The sequence below is a fragment of the Hippocampus comes genome, unplaced genomic scaffold (assembly GCF_001891065.2).
Source record: "Hippocampus comes isolate QL1 unplaced genomic scaffold, H_comes_QL1_v1.1 scaffold118, whole genome shotgun sequence".
NCBI lineage: Eukaryota > Metazoa > Chordata > Actinopteri > Syngnathiformes > Syngnathidae > Hippocampus > Hippocampus comes.
In genome coordinates this window covers 1,932,098-1,943,920 of record NW_017805461.1, presented here as the reverse complement: position 1 = coordinate 1,943,920, position 11,823 = coordinate 1,932,098, and the positions used below count along the sequence as shown (strand labels likewise).

The 11,823-nt window shown below is 42.1% G+C and overlaps 1 long non-coding RNA gene across 1 annotated transcript in view; it reads right to left on the bottom strand.

Annotated features, from left to right (window-relative positions):
* The window catches only part of LOC109518699 (uncharacterized), a 22,276-nt gene extending 12,157 nt beyond the window's left edge, over positions 1 to 10,119 (bottom strand). Inside the window, exon 1 of the long non-coding RNA XR_002168809.1 lies at positions 10,025 to 10,119. This is a non-coding gene — a long non-coding RNA (uncharacterized LOC109518699). The remainder of the gene's footprint in view (positions 1 to 10,024) is intronic.
* Positions 10,120 to 11,823: the final 1,704 nt, after the last annotated feature.

Sequence of the window (11,823 nt, the reverse complement as noted above, 5' to 3'; positions counted from 1 at the left end):
AAAAAAAAAAAAAAAAAAAAAAAGATTGGATTCGCTCTGCTAGAGCTGTCACTCGCATTTTAACTCAAAATGGCCTAAGGAGAAGACGTTGATCTGGTTGCAGAACTACTTTCCACACAATTTTCAAGACGGGCCTTCCACGAAAAGCTGGATATTGTGCAAAGAGGTCGCCCAACTCCTGTGCTAGTTAGCCTGTCCCAGCAAGGAAAATGGTTTGTCCGTCATTTTTAGACGAGCAATTATGAACGGTACCCGTGGCTCACAGCCCCTAAGAAAAGCTGCAAATTCTCCTGCTGGGAATGCCTCTTGCTTGCAACTGACCAGTGCGTTGAAAAACATTTGGGGACACTCGCGTAGATCTGCAGCTCGGTAATCAGGCACGCCGGGAGACGGAGCTCCACAACGAAAAAGTAAAAAAAAAAAAATCGGGAAATTAAAATTATACCAGAAACACGACCGGACAAAAACGGCTTTCAGCATTAGCTTCCATGTTGATAGAAAAGGACTTGCTAATGGACCTGAAAACTGTGCAACAGAGCCACTGAAGTGTTCCTGAGATAAAAAAGGAGGATCGAGTTTATTTTCAAATAAGCAGACGCTGTGAGAACTACATTGGTGAGTCAATGAATTTTATTTTACATTTCTTCTTGTCATTTTATTTCGTTAGTATTAAATTCATGGTAATGAAATAAAATGACAAAGATACAAACATGTATCAAATAAATCTGCTCACCTGCAATTTATAATGGCGCATTGTAGTCACCTTCGTGCACGAAAGTTCGTTCAATCTCAGCTGTTAGTCAGTTATTAGTTAGTCAGTTATGTCAGTTATTTGCTGTTGTATCGTCGATTTTCAAAATGCAAATGATCTGTTTACTTTATTTTCAAAGAACAGTTTGTTTTGTTATTGTTTGGTTCGTGTCTTATATGAAACTGCGACATTGCGCAATTTATTGGACAGACTTGTTTAAGATCACACAGCGTAATTTGGGTGGCATTTTATTTCGTATTTTTAAATTATCTTTTTATTTTTGACTATCTGTAAATGTAGTTTCCTGCTCTTAATTGTGAATGCACACTTGATGGTTTTAAATGCTCCTGAAATTAAGTGCTGCGTGACGAGCCTGTACAGTATTGTGTTCATAATATGTGACGTCACTGAAGGCCTAAGGTTGAAATGCACGGCCCGCCACTGATGACAGCTGTATTGAACCCAACACAAACGTATCAGGAGGGGGAGAAGAACAATTTTCTTTTTCTATAGAAACACAAAGAATTACAATAGAGATTTGCCTCCCTTCACCTTTGGGTAGCTGACTGTTGTTTGTGTTTATGCACCAAACAGCAGCTCAGAGTACCCACCCATTTTGGAGTCCTTGGATGGAGTGCTGGAGAGTGCTCCTTCTGGGGAATCCAACATTTTGCTTCAAAGCTCACATGGGCAATGACAGTGAGAACTGGAGGGGCGTGATTGGGAGGAACACCTCCCACCCCCTGATCAGAACCAGAGCGGTGTTCTTTTACTGGACTTCTGTGCTCGTCACAGGTTGTCCATAATGAACAGGCGTCTGACAGGCCAGATGTTCCCATTAACCCCTGATGTACATGTCTGACCTTTGACTTCAGCTACTGAAGTCATCTTGTGCCAGGTTTAATGTGGTGAAAAGAGAAAATGCTCTGACATGGGACAATGAACTCAAAAAGTTTAACCTGAGAAGTTTGACCATTAGTTGAAAAGAACCTCCAGAAAAGCAGTGGTTGGGGTCAAAACAACTACATTCCGTTGATGATATGCCTTATTCAATGCCAACTCAGGCCAGGTGTTTTCGATCAATGTTTCCTAAGAACACAAACAAACTGCCTCAATTTACTATACTCATTCAGTGCTGGCACTGGCACTTTACTGGTATCACTAGCAATGTATAACAACACTTAAACTAACACTGTTTTCCCTTCTTTTGGTGAATGTGCAACAAAGCAAATTGAACTACTACAAATTGCAATTTTATAGCTTCACTCTACACCGACATGAGCATGTTGTAAGATTGCTTGTAGTGGGGGAAAAAAGTAATCCAATTTGTCCTTTCTTTCGAGAATGGAAATACATCGTGTCAACAAATCCTCCAAAGTACCGAAGACAAGCGATGTTGTAGTGAGGAGATGTAGCACCACTACTCTCGTGTTTCTTTCACCTCCGAGATTTATTTTCTCACATTTGAATTCAAATCACCTCCCTTTCCTGTCACCTCCACAAATCATGCTCAGTAAAACTGTGCAGAGAACCAGCATTGACGAGCAGTGAATTAATGCATGTCTCTAAGGACGGAAAAACAGAGGCCACCCAGGACATGGATAACCTCTTCCACTTACTGGTTTGTCATGCTTTTAATGATACTTTGGCACTGGTGTATGCCAAAATGCACCTCGAGGGGTAAGTGATAAATGGGGTTTAGACCAAAAACAGCTACATGATGGGATAAACGGAGGCTTAATTTAGACACCGGGCATGTGTCTCTTTGAGTTAATACGGTTTTGACACAACGTTTTCATGCAACATTAACAATACATTGGAAGGAGACCCAGGAAATGACAGGAGCTGAGGGGCTCTAACTAGAGTCACTCCACTTAACTGGAGGATGACCAGATGAGAGCGAGTGAGGAGAGACAAGCGTTTGAGAGCACCAAGGAGGGATGAGCTCCACTTAATGGTACTGCAGTCACTTCAGGGTAGAGAACATTGTCACAGGATCTCCACTGTGAAGATGCTATATTGCAATGAAAATAAAACAAAGGCAAGAAAGCAGCTGCGCTGCAGTGCATATATCAATAGAGATTGTTCATGGGACAGGGATGCAAATTGGAAAAGTGTTCTGGGGGTCTGAGGCGGCGTTGCGATTGGCTGGCAACCTGTTCAGGGTGTACCCCGCCTATTGCCCAAAGTTAGCTGGGATAGGCTGAAATTCAGCAGGCCTGCAACCCTTATGAGGATTAAGCGGTTCAGATAATGGATGGATGAATGGTCTGATGCGTCCTTATTCCAAATTGTTTTTGGAAATTGTCGACGTTATGTCCATCTGGGCCGAAGAGGAAAAGAACCATCTGGACTGTTATGGACGGAAAGTTTAAAAGCCAGCATCTGTGATGGTGGGGTGCTTCAATCGTGCCAATGGCATGGATAACTTACACATCTGTGAAGGCACCATTCATGCTGAAAGGTTCTTTCAAGTTTTGGGGAAACATATGTTGCGTCCAAGCAACGTGTTTTTCATGGATGCCCCTGCTTATTTCAGCAAGACAATGTCAAACCATCTTCTGCACGTGTTGCAACAGCATGCCTTTGTAAAAGGGTGTGGGTCCTCGACTGGCCTGCCTGCAGTCGATACCTGTCTCCCATTGAAAATGTGCAGCGCAAGATGAAGTGTAAAATACGACAATGGAGAAGCTGCACATCAAGCAAGAATGGGAAAGAATTCCACCTTCAAAGCTTCAACAATTAATGTCCTCAGTTCCCAAACGTTTATTGAATGTTGTTAAACTAAAAGTTGATGTAAGACAGTGGTTAACGACCCTGTCCTAGCTTTTTTAGAATGTGTTTCAGCCATAGTATTCTAAGTGTATGATTATTTGCCAAACACGACAAAGATTGATTTGTTTGGGACCGACAGGTGGCTTGTAGGGCTCCTCCTACTGCAGCACACCTGTTGGTCATCATGTCATTAGTAGGTTTTCTGTTAAAAGGACTCCCGGCCCGGCCCGACCACTCGGTGTCGGGTCATTGTTGCTGTTGCTGCTTCTGTTACTGCCACTGCTTCTGTTGGTTTGTGTTTAATAAACACAATAGTGATGGGTCCATGAGGCCTCATGCAGTGTGTTGACACAATGACACACTGTGTTGATACTGTGTCGCTGACCACTGACACCTGCTGGACTTTCAAAATCCCTGCAGGCAACCCATTTGACAGACTGAACTGATTGATTTGATGATGTGTATACGATATCATTCACATCTATGCATTCATATTGTATTGTTCAATATGTTTGAATAAGGTGAAAATTATGTAAATTAGGATGTTTGTGGGATTTGTCTTCACACATTTTTATTCAGAAAAGTAAGTTGCTTCAGTGTTTTGAATTTCAGTCTGTTGCGTTTCTTGCATGCTATTTTCCCCGCTCGTATGGCACTGGTGATGCCAGTGTACAGAGAAACTGCTTTGCGAGGTGGGAGAGGTTTGGAAAAGTAGTGTGTTGTTCCTTCAATTATAATAACGGGTCTTGACTGCGTGCAATTTTCCCCTCTGCCAGGTATCGCTGGACCTCAGGTATAGCATCTGCTGTTGCACTTCTTCCCAGTCTCCCTACCTCATCATCCAAATGTTGCCACAGGTCATCTAAAAAAAAGCAAACCTAACAAATTTGGCATTTAGAACAGTTTCAAAGAAAACAAACTAATAATGATGAGTAATATGCCAGATGTAGTTGCAGAGGTGCTTTTGTTGGTATATGATATTTCTGTATGGCAAATTCGACATTTCACCTGCAATAAAATATGTGAATAGTAAACTAAGAGTTACCATGAAATTAATTTGAATTCGAATGGAATAAGAGATGTCAAAGATCCAAGAGACACTGGGTGAGACAAGGAGATTTTAATAAATACCTTATTCTCCAAAAGGAGATCAAAATGGCTCTACACGGCGGACAATTTGCGTTTCTCCGAGAGCTGCTCCATAACATGCACGTACTGTAGCAACGTCACTCGAGTGAAGCGGCGCCTCAGCAGTCGAGAGTCCGCTGCTCTATGCTGTGCGCGCATGAGCGCGAGCACGTACTCACGGCGCCGACGCAACCCACGCCACATATCAAAGAAGCTTTGAACTACGACAACAGCTAAACTAGCCTAGCAGACACGACGCTCGAAGTCAGACGGACACGTTTTTCTGATAATCTGTGTGTTTTCCTTTTTGCCCAAATATATATTTTTATTCGAGCGAGGGTGAGGTCTGGCTTGTTTCGGCAGGTGGCATCGCGTCGCTCGACGACGCACTTCCTTATAAACACAGTTTGGCGGGCTTTTGCGGCGTCAACGCAGTTAGTTCATGTGTTGGTCACGTGATCGTCACGAAGCAGCACACGCACCGACACATGGATTGCTCTCTGAGCTCGACGCACGCGTCGACGCATCGGTGTTGCTGGACCCACCACTAGTGTTTATCTCGTCATATTTTTTGCTTATGCCATGGGTTTTGTTGTTACTTGTTACTAAAGTTTTTATGTTTTCAGGACTTTGCTTGTTTTGGGTTTGGTTATCTCAGTGTTTGATCAATAGATTTTGTCAAGTTCACCCTGCTCCTGCCTCTTGCCTGCTTTTTGGCGTCCTCCACCACACCCGCACCGTAACAATATGTTGTGCTGCTCTTGATTACTGTTGTGTTCATTAAAGATCCCTTAACCTTTATTGAGATGAAACGACTCTACAGCATAGCCTTAAAATCCACACACTCTTATTAAAGTGGCCTTTTTGTTAGTTAAATCTCACAACTAATTAGGAATGGAAGTTATTCAAACAAAGTGCATTATCACTTGTACATTTAGCTTAAAATGGGAAAAGTTTGCTGCATTCGGACTAATTCAAACATGCCTCTTTCCTCAGTTCTTTTGTTGGTAGGGTTGAGGTCTGCCAGAGAGAGGCTGTACTGTCGATTATAGGGGGAAGTGAGAATAATTACTGAAACTTCAGCACACGGCATGCAGGTGTTCATTCCAGAAATATAATTACAAACTTTGATTTTTTTTTTCCCCCTCCTTCTATTCAACACCATGAAAAGAAACTATATGTGGTCTTTTGGTGCACTTTCAGGATTTGCCTGCTCATACTGTATGTTTACAGTGGATGAACAGTTCCAGAATCAAAGAATTTGGGAATAATTATAACTAAAATAAATGAGGCGGACATGCTAAACAGTCAAACACCATGCTGCCTCAGTTTCAGTGAAAATACAAGTTAAACAAAAATCTCAAACCGAGAAAAAAAAAGATTGATTCCTTTTGAGATCAGGGTTGCTTCAGTTGATCTCACTTGCACCTTTGTCATTTGGCTGACATGTTTGTAATCATAAGCCATAAACCAAAACCAAAATTAGTAATGAGGATAATGGCCTTGAAGTCCACCAGTACTTAAAAAATCATTGCAGTTGTTCATGGTTGCCTGCATAGTAAATCAAAGTACAAGTGCATGAATGGACTCATGAAGCAGGATTGCTTGTCTTAAAAATAAAATACCACTGAACTCATATGACTATGCGACTATCTCATCCCCCCCCGCACACACACACACTTTAATTTGATTGCAATGGTATATTGGAGAATGCTGAGTGCCATTCTCAAGGATGCTTGCTTTCCGAGGGGCACCGCTAACCCTTTGATTACTCGAAGGTCGAAGGTTTAAATCAGCAATGCTGGCAATGAGGACATCTGTTGTTGGTATTTACAGCTTTTGAATGGGTGCCAGCTCATTGAAACAATTACACAATGGTATCCCTGCAGACAGCTAATAGTGGGACTGAATCTCTGTTGTTGAAACAAAGGAGCTCAACATTGTTGGAAACAATTAAGCTAGCTGAATCTGTGCAGCTTTAAATACATGCATTCATAAGTTTGAGAGGATACATGACGGAAACACCTGTTGTTGTTGTTTTTTTTTTTTTTGCATTCTGCAGGCTATGACTAATTTTGTTCATTATCGGACTGTGGGAGGAAGAGTGCGAAGAACAATCAGAGCCTGCATAGGGACTACGAGAAAAGGCAGAATTAATGGTCAGCAAATGTAGATATACTGTATGTTATATTTAAAAATTAGAGGCCAGCATTGTCACACTGTGGACCAAAACTCAGCACAGCCTACTTAGCGCTCACGTCTGTCAAGTAATCAGACAGTTCCAACAGATCCTTAACACTTCTATTTCTTTGGAGACAACACACAAGGATATTTTCGCCCGCCTGTGCTGAAGTAAATTTCTTACGTGTATTTCTTGCGCATTTTCAATGTGTGGAAAATTTCTGGTCCAAGGTTTCTGACACACCTACCATGTGTAACCTCGGAATCCACGGCGCCGAACAGCAGTTTTCATCTCCTACAAGTTTTTGACTCGCTTGTCTTTGACTTAGCTCAACTTGCTTTTTACCATCGTGAGCTTTCATTTCATGCACCTAGTGTTGACATGAGCCTGTGGTTATAACAGTTTGTGCTCATTTTATCTACATCACTTTCATGCAGAGGCGATTGCTCTAAGACTGCAAGGGAAGCTCATCTTCCCCTAAAATGTCAAAAAAATAAATGATCAAATATATGTGTGTACATACAATTGTGTGTACGTCATTGACTAAATATGCGCTACAAGGCGCTCAACTTTTTTCCGAATCAGCTTCTTATTACTGGTTATGACGCGACTCTCTTCTCATTCATTCCCGCAGCTTCACTGTGCTTTAAACTGTGTGGACGCAGAGCGTCTACAGCGCGGACGCTGGGCGTCGAGAGAGTTCAGTGTAGGTTGTCCCAATGCATTGAAACGAGACGAGTCATTGGATAAATGCTGGTTTTGTCCCGCCCGTCGGACGCTCAGTGTCTCTGGGAGTCTATGGACAGTGGGCGTGTATCGGCACGCCCGGACGCTGAGCTTTTCTGCATGATGATTGGATGATCAGTCTGAGGCTGAATCTCTTTTTGATTGAGAGCGAAATGTGCCAATCACCGATCTTTTGGTGTAGGCATCCGTGGGAGCATCTTTCAATTCTCATTCTGTTCTGAGTTGAACTGGAGACTTCTTCTAATCATCTTAGCGACACTCTCTTTGTTGAAAACGACTAGCGACGAATTAATTTTTATTTCTGGTGGGTTTTATTGTAGTTGTTGTAGTTGTAGGACATTAGTTAAGTCCCTGGAAAAGACATCTTGTTGGTATGACAGGGCCACAGATAATTTTCTTGAAAAGGAACGGAGAGTAGAATTCACGTAAAAATAAATGGACACATTTTATGATGTAGGCCAAAATTGAGCTTCCCCTCCTTGACAGACTAGCACTGCTTTCATGGCAATTAACTTTTAGCTGACATAACTTGTAGGTCAGGTTACCTGAGTCAAGTCAAATCATGTGACTGGAGTACCTGAGCACTAACCCTAACTCAGATGTGTTTTCAGAGTACAAATATGCTCCAACCACTCATACTCCAGCCCTCGATCAGGTGGTGTTGAGCAAAGGAGAACACTAAGAAGGAAGTAGTTTTCATGCCTGACTGCTAGCTTTGGCGTTAACAACCAAAAGTGATTTAACATCCTAATTCATTCAGCTTCTATATTTACGCACCAGCAAAGCTATTTAGTTGAGCACTAGTGGATCTCTTTTACTTACTCCTGAGGATCTGGTTGCAGCATTAAACTGAAATGGAGCGAAAAGTGAGTTGGCAGGAGTGAAAGAACAAAATAATGTTGTAGAGCTCCGGCAATGTCACGCTTTGTTTCCAGACCGCCAGAATGATAAATTGCACTTGAGGAAAGTTGTCCTCTTTCCTTGTTCCTGGTATTCCTTTTATTTCTGTCGTCTCGGCACATCTTCTAGTACATTGTCAAATATACGGCTTCTTATCAAGAAGGGACTTTTCTCGCTAAAAGTTAACCTCCTCACTTTTTTTCTCCAAAGCCATTAATATTCTCCCTTCACACACACACACGCACGCACGCACGCACGCACGCACACACACACACACACACACAAAAACACACACACACACACACACAAAAACACATACACAGGCCAAAATACGATCAGTAATACGTGTCTCTCTTAACTTCCAGTGGTGTGTTTTACAGTCATTTAGTCGAAGCACTCTTGTGATGTTACTTTCCAAATGATTCATTTAAATTTTGATTCAGTTCATTTGTAATAATGCACACTGAACTAAATCAATCAGAATCCAAAAGGTACTTGCATAGCAATAAAGTTGAGGGTTAGTAATATTTTGATCGTACCAATAATTGTGACATTGATGATGATGCCGTTTCATGCCCAGGCAAGGCAAGGCAGCATTATTTACATTGAGCATGTTCTACACAAGGTGTGCTTCACCGAATTAAAACCACATTATAAAGCATTCACAAAGAAAATCGTTAGACATTTAAAAGCCAAGTAAAGAAACAAAAAGTAGCTTCATGTCCATTCATCCATTTTCTGGTCAACTTATCCTCACAAGGGTCGTGGGCGCACTGGAGCCTATCCCGGCTGTCATTGGGCAGTAGGCGGGGTATACCCTGAACTGGTTGCCAGCCAATCGCAGGGCACACAGAATCGAACAACCCACTCACGCTCACAGTCACACCTAGGGACGATTTGGAGTGTTCAATTAGCCTGCCACACATGTTTTTGGAATGTGGGAGGAAGCCGGAGTTCCCGGAGAAAACCCACACAGGCACGGGGAGAACATGCAAACTGCACACAGGAAGGCCGGAGCCGGAATTGAACCCTGCACCTTAGCACTGTGAGGCCGACATGCTAACCAGACGGCCACCGGGCCGCCCGTATCTTACTAAAAGTTTATAAAAAAATTGTGCAGTGCAATAACAAGATTATGGAAACATTAGTTCTTTGACCCATTTGGACATTCATTCATTCATTTTCCGAACCGCTTTATCCTCACTAGGGTCGTGGGGGGTACTGGAGCCTATCTCAGCTGTCTTCGGGCAGTTGGCGGGGGACACCCTGAATCGGTTGCTAGCCAATCGCAGGGCACACAGAGACGAACAACCATCTACGCCCACACTCACACCTAGGGACAATTTAGAGTGTTCAACCAGCCTGCCATGCATGTTTTTGGAATGTGGGAGGAAACCGGAGTACCCGGAGAAAACCCACACAGGCCTGGGTAGAACATGCAAACTCCACACAGGGAGGCCGGAGCCAGGCTCGAACCCATGACCTCTGCACTATGAGGTCAACGCGCTAACCACTGGACTACCAGGTCGCCCCATTTGGACATCCGATGCAAAATTTCAGCTTCGTGGGGTTATTTTTCACTGTTTGGGCAGTGGTGTACACCTGTCCAACAGTCCCAAAATGATCAAATATTGTGCAAATACTACATGGGGGTTTTAACAGTTGTGCAGGTGGTGCAGATAATCGTTGCACCATTTTAAAGTGACCAGTAGCAGTATTTGCAGAACGACTTTTTAGTGTGCAATTGTACATGCAAGGTGTGGTTTAACGAAATGTGAAAATGTCGAAAAAAGTTTTAAGTCCGTTAAATAGTTGTCGTAGAAGCTTGTTGATGAAGACTTATACACATAGAGGTTTAGTTTACTTTGTAATAAGGCAAAGAAATGTATCTCTGACAATGATGGTCAAGCTGAGGGGATGAGAGAAACTTTCTCACACACTGTTGAATGTAAAGTGTGTGGCCACAATTGGAGACAAGATGACAGGCAGTTCTGAGGTCAACCTGAGTTGTATCTTAAAGACAGAGCTCACCCTGCGGGTGGTTAAACCAGACATTTGCCGAACTCCCATCAGATCATCCAAGCATTCATTTCTCTGCCACTACTTCTCTCGAATGAGCCAGGATGAGCAGTAAAGATTTACATAATCTCTGAAGGGTTATGAATGATAGCTTTTGTGCCAGAGGCTGATAACACATCATCTTTCTGGGGTAGCAGTGTCCACAGGCACATCCTTGTGGAGATTGAAGCTCGGGGAGGTGAGACGGGCACAGTATTTCAAACACATTGGAAGTTCTGTCGGGTTATTAAAAGCACTTTTTTTTTTTTTCTGAAATTGTGATTAAACTTGAGTTGTTCGAGAAATTGCCTCTAACCTTCACCCTGACTTCCACACAGAAGCACAAAGACACAACTGCAAAAAGGTCATACCTTCAGTTTAGTCCTGAAGGCCACCGCTTATGTGTATGTTATCAGTATTCGAAAAACTTTCTTCCAAGTTGATTCAGAACTTTGGCCCTTTTTTTCTGCTCTCATGTAAATTGTCAAGTGAAGTGAGCCAAAGGAACGATTAAATAGAACTCAGTATTTCATTATCACAGCTGGTCCAGAAGAGCTCATGCTGGCAAAGAGACCCAGAGAGTGTGAATGAAATGAGGAAAAGAAACAAGCATTGCCTATTGCAGGGAATAGTGAATCGAAAGAAATTGCTTCAATCTGTTTTGACTGAAGTTGTCGTGTGAACACTGCGGATGAGACACATTTTGCATGAAATTTAAAATATACGAAATAAGATTGAGCAATATCACATTGTTTGGGAGAATTGTGGAGCAAACATAACTCTTGAACATATTTCATGGACTGATAAAAATTTAAAAATATGAAGTACTACATCTCGGTCAGTGAAAGCCTGGTTATATTTGAAAAAAAATATTGTAACTTTTATCTGGTTTCTTCCCATAGTGGATAACATAAATGTATGAATAAATAAATCGTTAAAGACAGTATAGCAAGGCAAATCACATACAGCCCAAGAATACCACGTAACCACATTTTGAGCATGACGTCTCTGATCCACTGGTGAAAGGACACTTTGATTCTCTCCTCTTTCATCTCAAACTGCTTCAAACAACAAAGCTGATGAGGAAAAAGTGGTTAAGATTGCACGACTGTCCGTGTTTTATGTTATGTGTTGTGTTTATTGTTTTACTTTATGTTAACTGTTTTGTTAAGGCCTTTTTACAGCTGCAGCTGTTGTGAAAGCGCTTTATAAAACAGGATGTATTGTATTATATTGTAACGGACAAAAGCAATTATTTCTATGATTGTATTCCTATTAATAC